This window comes from Plectrocnemia conspersa, unplaced genomic scaffold (assembly GCF_051122295.1).
Source record: "Plectrocnemia conspersa isolate PC_06_02 unplaced genomic scaffold, ASM5112229v1 ptg000001l, whole genome shotgun sequence".
Taxonomy (NCBI): domain Eukaryota; kingdom Metazoa; phylum Arthropoda; class Insecta; order Trichoptera; family Polycentropodidae; genus Plectrocnemia; species Plectrocnemia conspersa.
The window spans coordinates 3,622,481-3,635,218 of record NW_028277165.1 but is presented as its reverse complement, the minus strand read 5'-3'; the positions used below and the strand labels follow the sequence as shown (position 1 = coordinate 3,635,218).

The following is a 12,738-nucleotide window of genomic DNA, read 5'->3' as shown; positions in this document are numbered from 1 at the left end:
ACACTGCAGATGAGATTCGTCAAGCGCTCTAGCAATTTCCCACGACGGGGAAAATCCTTCGTTGGATAGCCTGGCCAAGTTCCAAACTCCTTCTCTACATATGACTATAAAAAAATAAAGAATGCGATTCTGTTTTCGTCTTTCAATATTTTGATCGACATCCCAAAAATGTGACTTTTCTCGCATATGAATTACCCCGATGTTTTCCATATGATTAACTAGTAAAGATAAGTCCGGTGCTGTTTTACTATCGCATTAGAAAGTTATACGATTCTGAATTTGCGTGTATTAATTAAATATTACATAAATAATCCACAGCTTCGATTTCTTCACCCCACGGCCAAATTTATTGGATTGTTACGAAACGATTCTCGTTTCATTGAGCGCCGCTTGTTTCGCTTCTAAATTATTATATAAGCCGAACATCATTATGTATCATATTTAATAACCATTTATTTCGCTTTATATTCATAACATTTTGGGGTTTCGTAAATATATGCCTATCTATATTCTATATTTTATAAGATCAATTTATTTCGGCCCAGTCCCAACTACTGTAATTTCCAACAATGGAGTTTCCATTCATTCTATTTCCATCTAGTTCGACCTTCGTTCTTTATCGTCGGATTAGATCGTTCACAAACGTTTCACAAAACACAAAACCATTCTCACACAGAACTCAACCTTTTCGCCGGCTGTATTATCTCTCACGATTTAAATTTACGCTTTGCGTCTGGATCCGGTTCGTTCCATTGTACCGAGACGATTGCTATCGAACGATTAAATTCGAGTTATAATTGTTATGCTGTTTGTTTGAATCTGACTTGCAATCGCACTTGTCAACTTGTTTCCTCAGTCAATTCACGATCAAGGTGAACGCTTTAAACCATAGAAAAGAACAGAAAATCATATATACACAAACAAACTTTCAACAACAAAAAAGAGTGATTATTTATATACGAATGTCACATCACTACATAAAGAATGTATATTACCAGTAAAGTTATATTTTCATTGACGTTTTACCAGTATTTCAGATTATCTGCGAAACATTTACAACCAACAACTTCATACAAAATAACAACATACAATCACTAGCAATAGTAAACTTTATCGAAAACCATATGTAAGTTGACAGTATTTTTTTGTAAAAATTTATTTTTAAGTTACCTACTTAAAAGTTGATTTAAAAAAAAAAATTAGACAACAGCGATATAAATATGAGAAATTAAGACTTTAAATAAAATATAATTCATACAATTTTAATTAGATACAAGATTTGGCAACTCCCGATCACTGCGATGGAGCAAGGTCCTTCGGTCGCGTCAGTATTTAAATATTTTAGTCATTACTATATTGTTCAATAGATCGCGTTAATTTTGATATTGCTATTATATTTAAAATAATATATATGCAATAAACAAATAATATATAAAATACGCAATAAATGAAATTTATTTCATACGAAAGAATGGTTAAAAATATTTTATAAAAAACGTGTACATTACACTTAAATATAGTGCACAAATTAAACTATGTTAACAATCCTTAATAGTGAAATAATTGTCGGTTGAATTTAAATATTAATTCTTCCCATCGTCACGCGATAGAAAATAACCCGATTAATGAATAAATAATAAAAAAAACTCATTTAAATATTGCTATATATCAAAAAACTGCAAGGGTTAGAACTGCTTATATTTTATTTAAAAAAAACTATTAGTAAGTTTTCGAAATAAGATTTATACGCACATTAATTGCATTTAAACGAATTATGATTTACGTTATGCCTTTTAGTTGTTATGCTTATAATTTACGACAGGTAAATCGGTCGCAAGAAAGCAATAAAATATCAGGGATATTTCTGTCGGAATAACTTTTGCAGTAAACTGTCATTCCTGCAACAGTGTATTCTATTATTTTGTAAATTATTGCGCATAAGACAGTTTTGTTGATCTACTGACCTAGTATAATTATACTATAATATATATAGATATAAACACGGATACAGCGAAGATGTCAATTGGTTAAGGATAATTGTGATGAGTGTGCAACAACGTTGATTAATTGTTTAATGAAGATCTCATGATCGTTCTTGGAACTCTAACCTATTGGTTGCTGAGCCTTTTGTTATTACTATATAAAAATAAATATTATTTATTCATTAAACAATTACTCTACAGACCGTTAAAAATGTGTCTGATTTAAATTCTGCAACTTTTATCAATGAAAATTATAACAATATAACAAATTTCGATAATCAAAGGTTTAAAAATAAGAGCTAACTTTATCATGAAAATATATATGTTGGTTAAATATGTTAACTATAATGTAAATCATTGCTCAACTTTTTTGTCTCCTTTAAAAGTGTCTCAAGTTATAATATTTTTTTTTTATAATCAAATACATAGATCTTAGGAATCAAAAATCTTGCTATTTTTGGTATAACACACATTTTTTTATTTGGCGGATTTTAAGCATTTTTATTATTATTAAAGTACACAAAAATAGCTCTATATTACTTTTAAATAGCTTATTAACAATTATGAAAATACGTAGTAAAACATAAATTAAATAATACACTAAAAGTCTTACTAAGAGATAATTTAATATTAATAGATCTACCTATGTATATCTGTATTTAATAATAAAAAAAATAGTATTTTGTCATAAAATTTAGAAATATATAATATAATATTTATATAAACATATTTTAAATTAAATGATCAATATTGTTTCCATAAGTCATAATTAAATTTATTTTTTATGGAGCACAAGATGACTGATATTTTGGATATTTATCTTTAAGTATAACAACTTCAATTGATGAATAGAGCTTATAATGTATTATTTTACAATTATGTGCAATAAATCTATCGAATAATCAAAACAACACAAATCACATTTTGGCAATATACCGATTTCCAATTATGCAAATTCCAATAAATTATACGATTTTAATGCAAACAATCATTTTCTTGATTGATAAATTACAAAATTCAATTTCATTACTATTTTATCGCATAAACGTAAAAACCAAATTAAATAATTTATTGATAAAATAACAGATAAACAATATACAAAAAAGTTTAATAACAATAATATTTTACAACCATTTTTTAATATTATTTTAAGTATATTTAACAAGAAAGTTTAAAAAGCTTATTAATAAAAATATAATCTTATAACTTTTTGTCAATGGTATTATTTTTGCTTAACAAACTTTTTAAATAGAATTTTTAAAAAAAAATATGTAGTAAAAATCGTAGCATGGTTTCATGCCATTTTTTTAAAAAAATAGTTCAATTAAATAAGCAGCTAAACTATAAAAAAAAATTATTTAAGATCTTATTTTATGTATTTTTCTGAAGGTAAAAATACTTTGTAGTGTTAAAATTAGATTAATTAGGTTAAGTAGAAATGTTATATTCTTTTAATATAACAATTTCAAAGTCTTAATTTAACAATTTAAAGCTATCTTAAAAAATATTTTTCAATGAGTATGATAATAGTTGTTAAAGATAAACACAATGTAAAAATAATTACTTGAATAATTTGATAAAAAAAATATATTATTTATATATCTAGTAATTTATCTGAACAATTTATACAAAAAAAAGAATCTACTATTGTTATATATGTATTTAAAATATATAAGCAAAGATGACTCTTTAGTAGTTTGAGAAACAAACACTGCATATTTGTTTATAGCCAGTTAGGCATTATATAGTATTCCGTATCATACGGTCCGTCAGGACACCGATAATATCGATATTTATTCAAGTCACAGCAATGAGTTTATTGTTAAATATTATGTGAGTTTTGGTCAGCAACAAACATTTCATACTTATTTTAAGAGCATAAGACGGTGCTACCCCTTTTCTTTATGTTAGCTAAACTACTAATTAACATAATTATATAAATATACGAATCAAAGTTGCTATCACGTAAAACAATCATAATATTTATAATAATAAAAAAAATATTAATTGCAAGGTAACTCGATATAGGTAGCGTAAAACATTTTGCTTGTAATCATTGTATTGAAAACAAATCATATACGTGTAAGCAATATTTTAAGGAACAAAGCACGTGAACACAACGTGGAGAAGTTTCATAAGCATTTCAGATCAATGGCTACATAGTCATGAATCAAAGTTTAACATGCCAAAAGTTCACCGTCTTACTATACACAGACACACATAACAAAATTCATAGATACGTATCACAACCCAATTCTTTTACATTCAAGTTTGGCGAACCTCCACCCCATCCCATTCGGTGTGGCATAGCATAGTAGCAAATAAAATTGGCATCGCGTGGCCGCCATAGCTACCCCGCTTTTCGGTGCCTATCATAACTCATGTAATGGCGTTTAAAAATAGTTCCGAGGAGCTGGAGCGGGCGCCAAAGGTTGATACGAGCGACGCCATAACAAGCTATAAATATTACGACATTTTGCTGAGAAGTTTTTCGGCGAAATGGTACTGCGGCACGCGAAGCATACCAAGGACGAAGCCGTGACGCGTCATTCACGACGCATCGATACGAGTAATTTAGGAAAATGGAATCGGAGCTTGACACCAAACGTCAATGCCTTATTCACCGCCATTTAACCCAACATTGATACAGCGATTCTCAAATGTTATTATTCTTGTGGCTCATCAAGAGCAAGAACAATATTTAAATGTAATAATTTGCCGAAGGAAGAATGAATTGTTGATCTCCTCCCATTTCTCTGACAAAATATGAGTCGAATAAAATTATTTTATCGATTGCGTCGTACAGACATATAAAAATAATGTAAAGTAGTAATCACGTTTATATGTCATATCAATAGTACCTTTTTATGCAATTAAATTAATTATAAAGAGAGATTTTGATTGAACAGTAAATCGCAATAAATCTCCTGTTGATAGTACACCAAAAAAGATGCAGTTATAATAATAACAAACATTTAATTACTTTTAATAAATAACTTTCATAAGAAGTTTCACAACATTTTTTTAAAGAAAGGGCTGAAAAATGTATATTTTTAGGCTTAGGACCGTAGTTAAAAATCAAATGATTATAGATTTAATAGCTACTAATTTGCATTGAACATTTAAAGGTCAAAACTGTATTATACGACCCTATTCGAGCGCTATTCAAGAATAAATTTTCCCAAAAACCATTTTGGAGGCAATAGTCCGATACAACGACCTAGAAAATAGGCGGTTTTTCGATTTCTTAGATATGCCAAAAACGGAACAGACGTCACGAACACTTTTTGTGACTTTGGGATGTTAAAACGACGTTTCAGAAGTCACGTTCGCATTTATGAATTAAGTCGATATCCCAACGCGAAATACTTGAATGAAAGAACAGCGTGGTTGCCATACATTATACAATATAACCTATTGAAGGAAAATCGACATCCAATACTACCGCGTATATTGTAATATGTTCTACAGCTCGTTCTACAGCTTATGCTAGTGCGTGTAGATTAGGATAGCGCTCATTTTTAGAATTTTCTTATTTTCATTGGGACGACTCATAGAAAATACATATTTTAGTAATATTACAATATTACAAATAAATTAGATAATAATATATTTTTTCAGACACATTTAACAATCATTATACTAATAATATAATAATTTTGTAAACGAGAGTGAGAAAATTTATCTTAAGCTGAGAGCAACATTACGATATAGTTTTCGAAAAAATAATGTTTGATAATCATAAAATATTTATAAAAATAAATATTTACTAATATTTTTATTAATTTATTAAGCTTTATAGCTAATTTTTACATCAACAAATTTTAACTAAACATACATATAATACATAACATAAACAGAAAATAAAATTTTTGCATAATATTTTGCTATATTTAACGGAATTATTTAATTTTAAAAAAAAAATGGTTAAGGATCGATATTCGAAAAAAAAATTCACTCAACGAACCAAGCGATTTGATGGAACAATAAATAGATGAAGAAACGAGTCATACAGGTCATCGTCATATATTTCGTCATATAATAAATAAATATGACTATGATTGGTGTTATTCACCGAGGGAGAGAAATCAGTATTACGTGCGCAACTACTGGAGGGAAGCCAATCTCAAATTAATGTTGCTGTCACATTTTGAGGAACAGAACAGTTAAATGTACAATCCTTTCTATTTAAAAGCAAAAAAATAAATACTTATATATGTCTTAAAACTGCAAAGATATAATATAAACATGTATTTTATTTAAAAGCAAAAGAAAGAACTTAATTAAATTAATAAAAATGCTCATTATACAATTTTCTAATTAAATTAATTAAATTGTCTGATGGTCAACTATCGTTTATCAAACCAACTAATTATCGTAATATTTATTGTAAAACTAATATGAAATGTTATTATATAAAAATAATTGGAATTACCATTTTATGACTAGTATCGAAAATGTAAAATTTAAACTTTGAAGTATAAAAATGTTCTTTTAAAAAAAAGCAACTTTAAATTTAATCAGAATTAATACACATACAAAGAATTGTTGATCTAAAGAATTATCTAAAAATATATTATAAAACTGGTAAATTAGCCATTCTTTAATAATTAAAAATATAAATTAAATATTAATGTATAATTAGCACAAAAGAATATTTTTTGTCTCAAGTATATAAATGCTATTGTTATATATTATATTCTTTGTTTGTAAGATTATTGTCCTTCGTATGAGTTTTGATCCAGCGTACTTATTTTTAGACTAAGACGACGCGATTACCCCTTTTCGTGATACTGTAACTACTAATTAGCATAATTATATACATGACGAATTATTTTAAGTATATTATTGAGCTATAAAAGCAGCTCTAATTATATAATTAAAAACATAAAATAAAATATTTTTGTATTTCTAACTGAAATTCAAGGATTATTTAGTATGTTTTGTATTTGAAATTTAAAACTTAGGTAAAATAAAAATATATAAGTAAAATGAAGTTGTGAAACTAACATTAATATTTTAAAATTGAATACCTCATGGTTTATATTATACAACGCTAAATACTATATATATAATTATTTATGAATATTTTAAGAGCATACGTGAAAAAAATTATCCCCTAATGGAGAATATTTTAATATTTTTTGTTTATACAGAGTCGCTAATTTTATCGAGAAAATTAGATCATTCTAAGGGTGGGAGTGTTATATATTGTGTTGTTGCTTTGTGAGATCATCGCCCTTCGTAAGACGAGGCAATTACCCCTCTTACTGATGTTGTAATCAATAATTAGCACAATTGCATAAATAGGGGAATCTCCTTTGTTTCGTCACATAGCGTGAAACCATGCAGTCCGATAAATAACGATATTTTCATAGAGGCGTCGTAAATATATAGCATTAATATATGAACGGGATAAATTTGTCTATTAAAGGTTAGAAAGTTACGGTTACGGGGATTACAATAATGTCACAAAAAAAAAAACGTCAATGGTTTGTCTATTAAAATAATAAAAAAAAGTGTTTTAAAACAAAAACAGTGGTAAATATCACAAACAACTCTTAGTTGAACTTTTGTAATTATCGGACGTACGCCTAACGATTTTGAGGTTTAGAGTTACGCCTCTTTAACCCTTTGAGGAGTATCGCCAGGGTACCCGAGATAGTTATATATTTACATATATAAAATAATTATAATTATATAATACATTTTTATATTTAAATTATTGTAAAATCCACAAAAGCGGAATAATATATAATAAATATGTAAAATAAATTAACAAAATTTAAAAATAGAAAAGTGTAAAAGTAAATTATTAAAACATTCTAACACAAAAAAGTTGATAATAAATCTAATCAATAAAAGTAATAGAATCACTGATTTTTTTATTATAATTTACTATAAATGAAATATTACATAATAATAAATCAACTGCAACAGAAAAAAATATGTAAATATACGTAAAATTAACTCACTCCCAGGTGTATATTAACAATTTAACAAATGTTTATAAATTAATTCACTACTCAAAAGGCATAAAAAATAAACTATACTTCCCATCACCAATCGAATCATAGACGACCACAACGAAGACTCTCAAACAGACGAACATACGCCAATTTTCGGTAAATTACATATATACTGTTATATATTATATTCTTTGTTTATAAGATCAACGCCCTTCGTAGGAGTTTTGATTCAACATAGTTATGTTTAGACTGTAAGACGACGCGATTAACCCTTTTCATGATGCTGTAACTGCTAATTAGCATAATTATGTAAATAGGGGAATCTCCTTTGTTCGTTAGCATTCCAACAAATAACTTTAAGCCATACGGTCAGTCATCTGACCGATAAATACCGATTTTCATCCATGTATGAGATAATTATTTTCATTTAAGGTCGTAAGTAATCATTACAGATGCAACTGAAATATTACAAGCTTACTAATCTGGAAGAATAGAGTAATAACCGACATTCTTGCGAAATTCACAATGTTAAAAGAAGTGCTTGGCCAATATTAACACTCAAAATATCTTGAGTAAATATAAACTAAACCTTTTCTTTCTGATATAAACTGTATTAAAGATGCTAATCTAACAAATGATGAATTCATTGATCTTAGGAACATAAATCTCATCTACAATGATTTAATACGTGCAAATCGATTAATTAAGAAAATACATTTCTGTGTTAATTTCACATACTTTATAAAACGAATTGAAAATAATATCTGAATCATTTTTTTCTATTTTTCTACTAGGAAAAATCAAAGCGGCCGTGAAAGAGAAACGTTCACACCGAGTCGACTTCTAGGAACTATAAACAATATAGAAATAAATACTAGAGCTTCTGTAATGCGCTGTGTGTATTTCTGAAGGAAACGTCTTTTATTTAATACGAAGTTATTACATGAGACGTAATAAAAGTGTTCGAGGAAGTCAAGAAAAGTCGTTGAGCGTCCGAGAACAGACACTGAAATACGAAATCACAACCAAAACATCGTGTCAGAATTAAAGAATTTGGCACTTGGACCTCGGCTAAAAATAGTGGACACACACACACAAGCGTTATGCAACAACAGAAGATGACAATGCAGCATTGGAACGCGTTTTTAGAACTGTCGACTTTGGACTACGACAGAGATTCCACGTGGAAAAAAAGTTCGAAGAAAGGAGTATATTTAATAATAATAAATCTCTTAGTTTAATACACCATGAGTGAATATTTTAATCATTAACTTCACGAAAATTATTTTTGAAAGCAGAGAAATGGGTAGTAGATGTGTTGAATAAAAATAAATATTAATGGAATTCAGTGCGCATTGGCTGAAAAGCATTAAAAAAAGATTGAATCGCCAAATGCAGAATTTCTGTTGGGTTAGTCATACGTGGACGTGAAACATACAAAATAATTTTAATGGTGCATTAAGAAAATACATCATTTATTGAAGCGTTAGAATATTTTGAAAATTGTTTAGAATTAATTTATCAAGATTAGTCAGGAGTACTTTTCTGAATTTTAAATTAGAAGATAAATAATCACGTGGCGGATTAGCTACAAGATTTAAGAAGGCAGCATATAAAACTTTTCAGTGATTCATATCAAGTAAAATAGATCCCTGCTACTATCTATACATTGTCTATTAATTTATCGTTGAGGTTAAGAATAGCTCACAGTCTATCGCTGAAAAGTAACCGGTCGTAAAATAATTGGCACGTCTGCATCCGTCAAACATGAAAGATTGCCTGTGCCAAAATTTCATCGAATCGTTTGATGAGCACATACACACGTCTTGTTACCATTTCTTGAGGTTTGAATAATAAAGATTTGTGAAGTGTTTGTTATTCGGTCACTTTACATAATATATGAACAATTTTTAATGAAAGCTTATTCTAGTTAGTGTCACAAAAATTACATTGACTTTATGTTGTAAAAATGATTAGGATAAATAAAATATATAATGAAAGGCATTTTCTTACCTAGAAAATGTTTAAAGATTTTAAGGAACTGAATCTGCCTAAAGTTTAATTAAAATCTTTGAACAATTCATAGTGAAACTGTGTCTCAAAAATGACGTTAAACATCATAATACATTAAGCACTTTAAGTTACTTATAGACTACTCTTGAATACGCCACATAAAATATCGTTGCTGAACTAACAAAACTAAGTAATAAAAATATATAGTCCATTTTTAAAATGTTAATACACAGAAAGAAAAAAGAAATAACTGCCTTTCATTCATTTCAACTGACACACATCAAGATCACCAAAAATTCTTGATTGAGTAGCATTTTTTTCTACTTTAACTCGCAATCGGTACATTAAGTGATTATCACGTACATACATACACATATAATCGCATGGAAAAGAAGATATACGATCCACGTAATAATTACTACTTGAAAACAAACATTTGCTGTTTAGTTTCCTTATACTGTATTGTTCCTACAATCATGCGTTAGCAGATCATTTCGCTAGCATGCGTTTCTAACTTTCCATGTTATTATTTTTAACACAGTAACAGTTAACGATTGAAACCAACACATAATCATTGTTTGAACCGACTTAATCCCACATCACAGAAACACGTGTACGGACACGTCCCGATCAACAAACATCACAAAACGGACCCGACCACGCCTTCGCCCGCGTTTATTTCCGAATACACGTGGCCGAACCCAAAGTCCGAATCCCTAAATAACCTGGCCCGAACACTTTGGCAGAATAACACGGGCATAAATCATCAATCGAACGCTTCTTCATTTGCTTCTCCTTCTTGCCTCCGACGCTAGTTTTATTTTTTGCCAAGAACGGAGGCGGAAAAATGCTGTAGCATCGCGCACGAGCGTTTGCTACGCAGAGTTTACATCGTTAATATCCACAGACGAGATATGTATGAATGTATTTTTGTGTGCTTGCATACATACAACTCTCATAAGTGTGTGTTAGAGTCATAAATATCGGCCAGAAATAAACGTGAGCCAAACGAAAACGCCAACGAACGGCGAAAAAAGCGCTCAAGACACACAGGCGTCGAATTGGAAAACACTACCGGTCTTGTTGGTTCGAATAAAGAAAAACTTCTATCTATGAACTATATAAATCTGATTTAGTCACAGAATCTTCTCTAGATTCATCCACTAACACAGCTACTACAATTCATCAAAGCATTAAAAGCAGTTTTAATCAACTCAAAAAATGCGTTAATTAAAACTAAGGGGAAAAGTTTAAATGAAATTTATAGAAAATATTATGGGTTGGCTTACTTCAGGGGTCGGCAAAGTGCGGCTCCGGAGCCGCATGCGGCTCTTTGGCTCCTTGAGTGCGGCTCTGGCACAAATATCCACGGGCCAGGGCGCTAATTCTGGTCGAGTGTCCTTTCCATGTAACGTTGAATGTGTGCGTGAGCGTTGACGTAGTACCTGTTTCGTCCGGTAGGGGCGCAGCGCAGCGTAGTAGCATGACAGCTGTCAATCTGCGTATTTGGCGGTTACAGACGGAGCCAAAAGTATGACCGGCGTCAGAAAAGGGTCTGTTGCCATTTTGAAAGAAAAAATGAATCACGAGATATTGGTTTATCATTGCATTATTCACCAAGAAGGGCTTTGTGCGCAGACATTACCGGAAGAAATTAGTAAAGTTATGGGATTAGTGATCACGATCATCAACTCCATTGTAGCTAAAGCTCTTAATCATCGTCAATTCAAAGAATTTTTAGTTGAAATGGAGAGTGAGTACGCTGATCTTTCGCTTCATAACAAGGTTCAATGGTTATCAAGAGGGTACGTTTTAAAACGTTTCGCATCCCTATTGCCAGAAATTGAAGCATTTCTCCTTGAGAAGGGTGTTCACTATCCAGAATTTACAATCAGTGGATCCAAAACTTTCATTTCATGGTAGACGTTATGTCTAATTTAAACCAGCTTAACCGTAAACTACAAGGGAAAGGAAACACAATTTTTTCGATGTTAGAAGAAGTCATTTCATTCGAAAACAAATTATCCCTTTTTGCTCAAGATTTTGAAAGACCAACCTTGTTTCACTTTCCGAGCCTGCTGAAGCATCGCCAAGAAAATAATTTCTCTATTGACAAACACCATTTCAAAACAATAATTTTTAATATGAGGGAAGCCTTTCTCAGCAGGTTTCATTCGTCAAAAATCCTCTTAATGCTACAATAACTGAGTTGAAATTTTCTCCTGTTGGCATTGACATTGGTAACTTTGAAATACAATTGAAGGATTTAAAAAACAAGGAAATATGGAGCTCCAAATTTCAACGTTTCTGTATTGATTTGGAAATATGGAGAAGAACGAATGTGATCTTAGTTCACAACATAAGTGGTCTGCTTTGAAAGACCTGGAGAATGAAGACATGATCATTTTCAACGTCTGGAATAGTATTCCTGACTCTTACGATCAGCTGAAAAACTTGCGTTTGCTGTTCTCTCCCTTTTTGGTTCTAAATATACATGCGAATAATCCTTTTCAAGCATGAACTTTATCAAGAGTAAACTGAGAAGTCGTCTTATTGACGAGAACTTGGAATCATGCCTAAAATTAAAAACTACAACATATAAACCTAACTTACTGAAACTTTTCAAGGAGATGCAAGGACATTGTTCGCATTAAGTGTTTGTCAGTCATTGTCATGGTTTAAATTTATGGATACCTTACTTTCATATCATATTTTATCAACGAATAAATCTTTATTAAGTGTGAAATCAAGTAATTTAATGAAGGTCTAAAATT

General features: G+C 29.9%; 1 protein-coding gene and 1 long non-coding RNA gene across 2 annotated transcripts in view; one reads left to right on the top strand and one right to left on the bottom strand.

Annotated features, from left to right (window-relative positions):
* The window catches only part of HDAC4 (histone deacetylase 4), a 215,708-nt gene that overhangs the window by 92,625 nt on the left and 110,345 nt on the right, over positions 1-12,738 (bottom strand). The window lies entirely within an intron of this gene.
* On the top strand, positions 8,724-11,122 carry LOC148238471 (uncharacterized). The gene is made up of 2 exons (XR_015810843.1): positions 8,724-10,044; positions 10,093-11,122. It is a non-coding gene; the product is annotated as an uncharacterized LOC148238471 (long non-coding RNA).